Consider the following 8,865-nt stretch of genomic DNA (forward strand, 5'->3'; position numbering starts at 1 on the left):
TATATATATACAGTATGAAGTACAATACCTTAGAGAAGTTAACAGGGAAGGGGAACTGCCTGAGAATCTGATCTTATTAAAAGACTAATTTGTGCTGCCAAAATCTGGAGTCCTCTCCTGGATGGCTCTCGGTTAGCCGTCAATAGAATGGCTTTCAGACTTATAAGGAAAGATCTGGAAAGAGATAGAGGCAGGGAAAGGACTTCTCATGATAAAGTGAGAGAATCAAGTTTTTTTGCCAGACACAGAGAGGGAGCCAGGCAGAGGGACTCTGGGGAGTGACATAGGCAAGGTGAGGCCCAGAATGGGGCATAGGATGCCCATGAAGGCCAGTTCATATGGGTGACAGGACCAGGTGGAGCGATGGGAGAGAATTCAGCAGGTGCTGAAATTTAGAGCCAAAGAAGAGACTAGGCAAAACAGAAGTTTGGAGAAGGGTGGTGCCCAAGGCCATTTTTATTTAAATATTACAAAATAAAAGTGACTTACCAACACTGGTGACATTATGGACACCCAAGCAGTCTGGCTTTGTCCATGTCTCTTTCTCCCCAGGTGAGAAGTGAGTCCCTTGGCTCATTAGAGTACATCACATCCAACACAGCATGGGGACTGGTTTTTGAATTAATCGAAGAGCGAGATGTGAATAAGAATGGGAGAGACTGGGGAGAGAATCAAGAGGCTGGGAGTGCTGGAGCAGGCCAGACAGGGTTGAGTGATCAAGAAAGAGGATTAGCTGAAACCCAACAAGAAGAAATTCAGCTGGACTTGGATTTCCAGAGGCCGAGTTCCCTGAGAGGAGAGCGGCCCGCCCCCCACCCCAGCACCGCAGGTCCAAAGGCTGGGGACCATATTGTCAGGTGTCCTTTCTAAAGCCGGTGACAATTTACCTTTATAAGAAGTGCTGCTTGAGTGACTTCACTGTGCTTGGATAATACTGAGTAAAGCAATGATTTACGGGCAACTATTGGGAGCAGCCGTAAAACCCAGCCCTGGGCTGGCAAGATAATATTGCTACATTCTCTGGAAGATCTCCTGTTAGAGTTTATTACCCTTCTCATGTCTGTAGCCGAATAAAGTTATGTTTGCTTAAACCGCATGTGCTTATCTGAGCTGTCTTCCTTTTAAGAAAAGAAGAATGGATACAGTGACATAAATCTGCCTGCGCTGCGATCAGACGGATGGGGCTACGTGCGCGGGACAAAGGGGAGGATGCCTGGGGGGATGGGCACCTTGAGAGAAGAAGTGAAAGCCAGCAGTCACATTTGTTTGTACAGTACAAGTCTTGCAAGTGGATTTTGATTCCTTTCATGCATAGTTTCAAGGGGCCCCAGTGGCTGAGACCCTTCCGTGTTCGCTATTTATTTAGCAAAGAGAAATCCCTCCCCCCACCCCACCAGTCTAGCGAACTTAGGAAACTGTTTGCCTGGAGGGGATCCCAGCAAGTGAGCCAACCTGGAAGGCAGGAAATTAAGGCTCTCCCAGCCGACTATTTGTTTCCAAAAGGTGTTTTTACAACAGCTAGGTAATGTAATGTTCCATCGGATGCCACAAACCGTGTTTTTAGGACTTTATCTGTTTTGTCCCTCCTTTGCCCTCAGTGTCACACAGTAGGCACTCAGTAAATAATTGCTTTGCTACATCGGGTTTGTTCCTAGTGTTTGTCTTTAGAAGCAAGGTCGCAGTGAACACGGGTACCTGCCTGCTCTGTGTGTAGCTCATCGTGTCCTCGGGATAAAGTCTCTGGAACGAAATCACTAGTTTAGAGCAGTACTTCTCAATGGGCGTGCAAATCAGCTGGGGGTCTAATCGTGCTCAAATGCAGGATCTGATTCCACAGATCTGGGGTGGGACCTGAGAGGCTGCATGTGTAGTAAGCTTCAGGTCATACTGCTGGTCCAGGGACCACGCTTGGAGACGTGAGGCCCTGACGAAGCAGGTGAGGCCGCTCGCTGCTCCAGGGGCAGGTCTGAGTGGACCAGGCCCTGCATATTAGGAGAAAAGAGAAAACTGAGCCTTGGTCTCCAGAGTCAGTCCCCAGACTGTCCAGGTGAATTTGTGCTCTCCCTTCATGAAATATCAGAAAGCCTAAAGAACTATCAGTGGTGAGTTTTGTGATCGGTTTGGAAACAAATCGATACACTGAGAGCCCGGAGAAATTAGTAATGAGCTGATAAATAGGCTGCTGGCAACCGGCCCATTCTTCCCAGTCTCCATCAGGGCCCCCCCGCTGGTGCAGGCGATGGGGGGGCGGGGTGGAGGGTTAGGGTGTGCCCCCAAGCTCTTCCCCTGCAGATTTACAGGTGGACTTGGAGCTCCGGCTGGTGAGGTGCTTAACCTCCAGGGGTGGTCTTGAAAGGCTGCCCTGGTGTTATCAGTTCTTATTAATGGTTTCATTTGGAGAGATTTGCCCCTGAGGTGATTTTGTGAGATGCAATCTAAACCTGAAATAAAGAAATGATTCACAGAGAGCATCCTTCGGCCTGCTAGGGGAAAGATATCATTCCTTCCATAAAGGCCTTTTTCTGCTAAGAACTAAATGATGAGAAAATCCTGAAAGCATATTTCAAATACTGCAGTTACGCTTAGGCGATCTGCTATGTTCTTATGTTTCTGCTAGTTCAGTTCCATGGGAAAGAAAATTTTGTTCTCAGCAGGCAGTTCCAGAAAACCCACCAGGACAGGACACCCCCTGGGTCCCAAAGGAGTGCAGGAGAGGTCTAGCAAATGTGGGACCTGTTTTCATCCAGCTTCAGGACCCAGCTAAGGAGACAAAGGGGAGGCAAACAGAATGTGCAGGGATCCAAGACTTGAAGGAGCGCATGACGAGGCTCCGCAGACACAGACTTGCTCAAAGCTAGTCTCATTCCCCAGGGGGGGAAGCAGCTCCCACTCTGTGCTTCTGGGATTCCAGTCCCTTGTGTGGGCCACTCATGTGCCTCTGTTGCTTATGATCTTCCAAAAAGTTATTTGTGAATTTGTCTTAACTTACCTTAACTTGCAAGCTTCCTGGAGAATGTTGTTATTTGTGAATTTGTCTTAACTTACCTTAACTTGCAAGCTTCCTGGAGAATGTTAGATGTGGCTCAGCCTGGTAGCCTTTGTGCATCATAGACTCTCGGTCTCTTAGGAGCCAATGGCTAGGGGAGGATCAGGCGGAGAAAAATCAACAGATGAGGGCTTCTTGGAGGAGATGACATTCTTCTTAGCTTTTGAAGAAAGTGAGGATCTTGAATTTGGTGAAATTATCCCCTTATTTTCCTTTTCTCTGCTTCGTAGTTTTCTCTATATCCTGTTCTTATCTAATATTTTATTTTATTTTATTCTATTTTATTTTATCCTGCTCTTATTTTCAATAGGACTAACCCTCCAGGCCCTGACGTGCTTGTCCATCTGCATCAGCACCATCTGTATCTATTCTATACTTTCCTTCATCATCTTAAGCCCTCATCTGCATCGAGATGACACCTCCCGTCTTCCCAGACTTCCGTCACTCCTCCCAGTCTACAGGGTTAGTCCCGTTCCCGTAAACTGTGCTTGTTGACAAACATGCCTGCAGGTTCCTCCCATTTTCCTTTGTCACTTGGAATCTCAGGATATATTACAGGTGGCCCGACTCTTTTTGTAATTCCTTTGCTGAACTGTTGATTCACAACTGCAGCCTTTTGCTGGATATAACTCCAATCATCTGTGACTTTGACCCATGACGGAAGCTTACAGCTCAGGGGCATAAGTACCGTGGCATCAGAGTGGGCAGACCGTGTCCGTCTCCCCTTGTTTGTGAGAACATTTCCGATCCAAATTGAAGTGCTGTCGCCTTTGTCTGGGTCTGACTCATGAACTCATTAGTCATATTTGCAGCTAATGAAGGGCTATGGGAATGACTTGATTCATCTTCTCTTTCAAGAAACTTTTGGACCCGAATGTGTACAGAGCTAGAGTTCTGCTCCTCTATCAGCAGCTTGACTGAAATATTTATTGAGCACTTACCACAGCCAGAGGACTGGGAAGGCTGAGAATTACAAGGAAGGGAAGAGGGGCCGGGAAGACCTGACAGGAAGCATAAGACGCTTGTTAACTTCTGATCCCAGGACGGGGCCAGCTCAGCCCTGCTCTCTTCTATGCTCCTGGCTATTTACAGGCAGACTAGAGCTCAACGGGGTCTCTGGGGACAGAGCCAGAGGCAGGAATAGAAGTTGAAGCCTTCTAGGGGTGTCTGGGTGGCTCAGTTGGTTAAGCGTCTACCTTTGGCTCAGGTCATGATCCCAGGATCCCTCTGCCTGATGCTCCTCTCTCTCCCTCTCTTTCTCTCAAATCAATAAAAATAAAATCTTTAAAAAAAAGAAAAAAAAAAGTCAAATCCTTCTAGACAATCCTGATAAGGGAACCGGTAGGGAACAGAAGAATGTCAGATTATATGGTTGTATTTTTTTTTTTAATTTTTAAATCACTTTTTATGGTTGTATTTAGCACACATTTTATTGCAGAGATAAGAGTGTGACCATTAGGTGAGGGCAGCGGTGAGGGAGCAGCCTGGTACTTAACACTGCCCAGTAGTACTCAGAGAGGAACACTGGGTACTAAGCAAAAAGCACTCAGGGTCCCACAGTCCCAACTCAATAGCTGGATGAGGATTTCACTGAAGACTGCTCCTCCCAGTAAGGGAGAAACATCCTTCCTTCTTTCCCCTCTGCCTCTTCTCTTCCCCACGAAGCCTTTCTCAACCCCGGGCTCATCGGTGGCAGGGCAGCAACACGGGATGCGTGCTTGGGCGATGTGTGCACAGTGTCATCATTGCCTAACGTCAAGGACTCACTGGACAAATGATTTGCTTCTCAACAGTGCCCCTTCTACCTACTTCAAAAGAAGTTTCTGGAAATATAAATGAGAGCAGAGACCTTCGAAAGATCCCTTGTCATGACTCTTTTCCAGTTAAGAGACTAGTCGTGTGTGCGCGCGCGCATGGTCTTTTGGGATGTTTACGATGATTATCTCCAAAACTAATGGCCAAGTTAAGGGCCACAAAAGTGGCCTCTTTCTTTGCAAATCAAAACTAGAGCAAGGGGGCGCCTGGGTAGCTCAGCGGGTTAAAGCCTCTGCCTTCGGCTCAGGTCATGATCTCAGGGTCCTGGGATCGAGCCCCACATCGGGCTCTCTGCTCAGCAGGAAGCCTGCCTCTCCCCCTCTCTCTGCCTGCCTCTCTGCCTACTTGTGATCTCTCTCTGTCAAAAAAATAAATAAAATCTTAAAAAAAAAAAACCTAGAGCAAGGGTTTATGGTGTTTCCTCCCCCTCTCCCCCTCCTACCCACTGCCCCCACCATCTCTCTCTCTCTCTCTCTAACCTCCCCACTCCTCTCTCTCCCCCCTCCCCCCGGAGTGCTCAACAACATCAGAGGACGAGAGGATACTGATGAAGGAGGCATTCCCTGGCAAGAATTAGAACACAACTGAAATGGCTGTACCAGCTTCCCTTCCCATCTGTGAACATCTCTTCAATAATGAGTCTCTAATTCATCGTATTCTTTAAAATCTGCCACATGACTGCAGGATATTTCTGTGAGCGTAAGCCTGGAGTCTCGAGGGGTGCCTGTGTGGCTCAGTCGGTTAAGCGTCTGCCTTCTGCTCAGGTCATGATTTCAGGGTCCTGGGACCGAGCCCCACATTCAGCAGGGAGTCTGCTTCTCTCTCTCCCTTGCTTCTCCCCACAACTCGTTCTCTCTCTCTCTCACTCTTGAACTCTCTCTCAAATAAATAAACAAATCTTTAAAAAGAAAAAGTCCTGGCGTGTCTAACTACGAGGATCTAAAGAGTATGGAGTAGTGGGCTGGAGAGCACAGGAAAGATGGGTTTTCAGACGTCCCTGGAGTCTGGCTGGTACTGGGAAAATGTCTATAGCAGGGTTCAGCACCCCAATGCCGGGGCTGAGCTGCCTGCTCTCGGGCTTCGGAAAGAACTGACAGGAAAGTGGAAACGCTAAGTCTATAGCATCACCCTTCCAATCAGACCAGATATGAACATTTGTAGGTAGGAGTAGCTGAAAAACAGTAGCCATTCCTTTCTGGACATTCTGCTAATCAATAAAACAGATAAATCTAAGTCCTATAATATGTACTTCCCACCAAGGGAGAAAAATACAGCTCTTAAATATTTCAGTTTCCCTTCCGTATGCAAAGCAGGTGCTTTCCTCTGCAGCGAGAGCCCACTCACCCCAGAGTTTGCTTTCTAATGAACCTTCCAGAGAGACCCTAGATTTGAATTTCAAAAAGCTTTCTGAAGGGTCCAGAGCTATATATTTAAGTGTAGAAGCATTCAGAACAGAATAGAGCCTGAAGGTAATTATTTTTCTCATCATCTGGACAAATAATTCCTTTTTCCAGTTTTATTGAGACATAATCGACAAATGGAAATTGTATGTATTCAAGATGTATAGTGTGCTGTTTGGATACTGAAATGTTTACCACAATCAAACTAACACATCCATCGCCTCACACACTTACTCTTTTTTGGGGGGTGAGAACAATTAAGATCTGCTCTCTTGGTAAATGTCAAATGCATAATATAGTATTGTTAACTGTCTGTGTAAAGAATTACTAAAACCTCCTGTTCGTCAGGGTCACGGCCAAGGTTGGACAGAGAATGAGGGCCCAGATTACCTCATAGCAGCACCGTGCTCATTAAGCTCCTGTTCCCTGAGAATAAAGAGGAAGGTGTGAGACTGGGGAGGCAGGCTGGGACTCAGGAGAAAGGGAAAGAGAAAGATGGTGACTCATACATTCACCTACGCTTTCCTGGTCAGATCTTATCACCGAGCAGCTTGAATGCGCCCAGTGAGCTGTTGGGCTCCATGAGGTTTAAAGGCGCCACTGACTCAGTCCTTCCTCCCTGGATCTCACAGTCTGGCTGGGAAATAGAGTGAGGACACTAACTCTTGGAATACATGAAATTCTGTGTTATGATGGAAGTTTCTGTAAGTGCTCTGGGAAACCAGCGGAAGGAAAGAGTAACAGTATCGGGGGCAGCTGGAAGGCTTCACGGAGGAAGAAAAGCAGCAGGAGGAAGAGGCACAGGACGGGGAAAGCAAGTTCTTGTAGAAGGTGGTCACCCAAGCCTGCTCTCTCCGCCGAGACGGTGAAGTCAGAGTAGGCCGCGAGGAACGGAACGCTCTTGGAATGCACCAGGGGCCCAAAATAAACTCAGGATACTACTGGCATTTGGAAACTGCCATAAACTATAAATAGAATAGAGACGATATTCAGAATATTTTCTGAATGTAGAGGAAATTCATAAACATTCCGAACACTGAGACATGTTCCATTGGAGCTGGGGCAGGGTCGTGTCCAGAGAATGATGGCCTTCCTTTCACAGGGAGGCTAAGGGAGCCCAGGAGGCTTTGTTCAGAGCTCAGTGCTCAGTACTCCGCATTCACATGGCCTTGTGGTGAGGCGGAGACCACACTGAGGACAGAAGCCGTTCTGGAATGTCAATCACTCAGTGGGGTTCCCTGGCTTCTCCACAGCCCCCAGAATGTTTGACAATGCTTCCTTATAACTTCTACCCTTTGTATAGGAAAATCCAAAGGAAACACTTTGGGGGGAGGCTTTCTGTATTTGCCAGAGAAAGAAATCTTAGGGTGAAAGAAGCAGATGAGGTTTCTGACCCAACTTTCCCTCTGGCCTCAGTTTCTTCCTCCTTAGCAGGAGGAGGTGGGACCCGGGGAACACAGCGTTCCTTCCTGCGCAGACATTCTCTCAATCTGAGCCTTCTGCAGACCAGCAGCTGTAGCAGCGACTCGGCCAGCCACCCAGGCATGTTCTCTCCCCACCATGTTTCTGCATCTGCCAAGCTGAATTCTTTTTTGGGCCACATCTGTTCTTATTTCCCACGTGATGTTGTCTCAGTTGACCACAAAAATAATTACACACTTATTCTGAAGTAATCAGTTCATTGAAATCCTTTTCCACAAGATAGCAGATTTCACTGAGCAAAGTGACATCGCGGGAACCGAGTTCCTCCAGGGCACCACGAATCAGGGAGCTTACCGGGGCCCTTGTCTTTGGGGGTGGTGGGGAGAGGCAGAGATGACTGCCATTTTGAGTCACGCTAGACCCAAAATATCAGCCTCTTTCCCCTCCCGTGGAGCTGAGCTGTGGGAGGGCTGCTCACAGACTGTGAGCCAACTCTTATATAAAGTTCACGGTAATGTAGGCAAAGGAGCAGAAGCCTTTAATACAGCCAAGAGTAACACAGTTACATATCTTCTGTTCCCTTTGATATTTACCTAAAAGGCATAAAGTAAGCCAGTAGTAAAAAAAAAAAAAACAAAAATAAACAGAAGGCCTGAAACAAGCTCATCTCTTTTTGAGCCCTGGAACGTAGCATGATGAGGAGGGTTGGGTCAAGGGGTGATAATATAACGAGAAATTAATAATCATTTTAAAGGAAATGGCTGGAGTTCTGTAGAGCAGAAAATAACACTGGAAAGGCAGACTACTGCCAGATCTTCGATGACCTTGAGTGACAGGTTGAGTCTTTGTACTACATTTTATGGCAAGTCATTGGGAGGATCTGAACATCTGGCTTAATTGGATTTCACATCTTTCTTAACTCAGGCTGACCCCGCTGAGGGGAGAGAGAACAGTCTATCCTCTGTCCCTGACGTATATTGTTCTGAGCTCTACATACTTCCCTTTTCTTCCTCAAATGATAGTCTTGCGTAAATGTTTTCCAGGGGCGCCTGGGTGGCTCAGTGGGTTAAAGCCTCTGCCTTCAGCTCAGGTCATGATCCCAGGGTCCTGGGATGGAGCCCCGCATTGGGCTCTCTGCTCAGCAGGGAGCCTGCTTCCTCCTCTCTCTCTCTGCCTGCCTCT

This window comes from Meles meles, chromosome 14 (assembly GCF_922984935.1).
Source record: "Meles meles chromosome 14, mMelMel3.1 paternal haplotype, whole genome shotgun sequence".
NCBI classification, from domain to species: Eukaryota; Metazoa; Chordata; class Mammalia; order Carnivora; family Mustelidae; genus Meles; species Meles meles.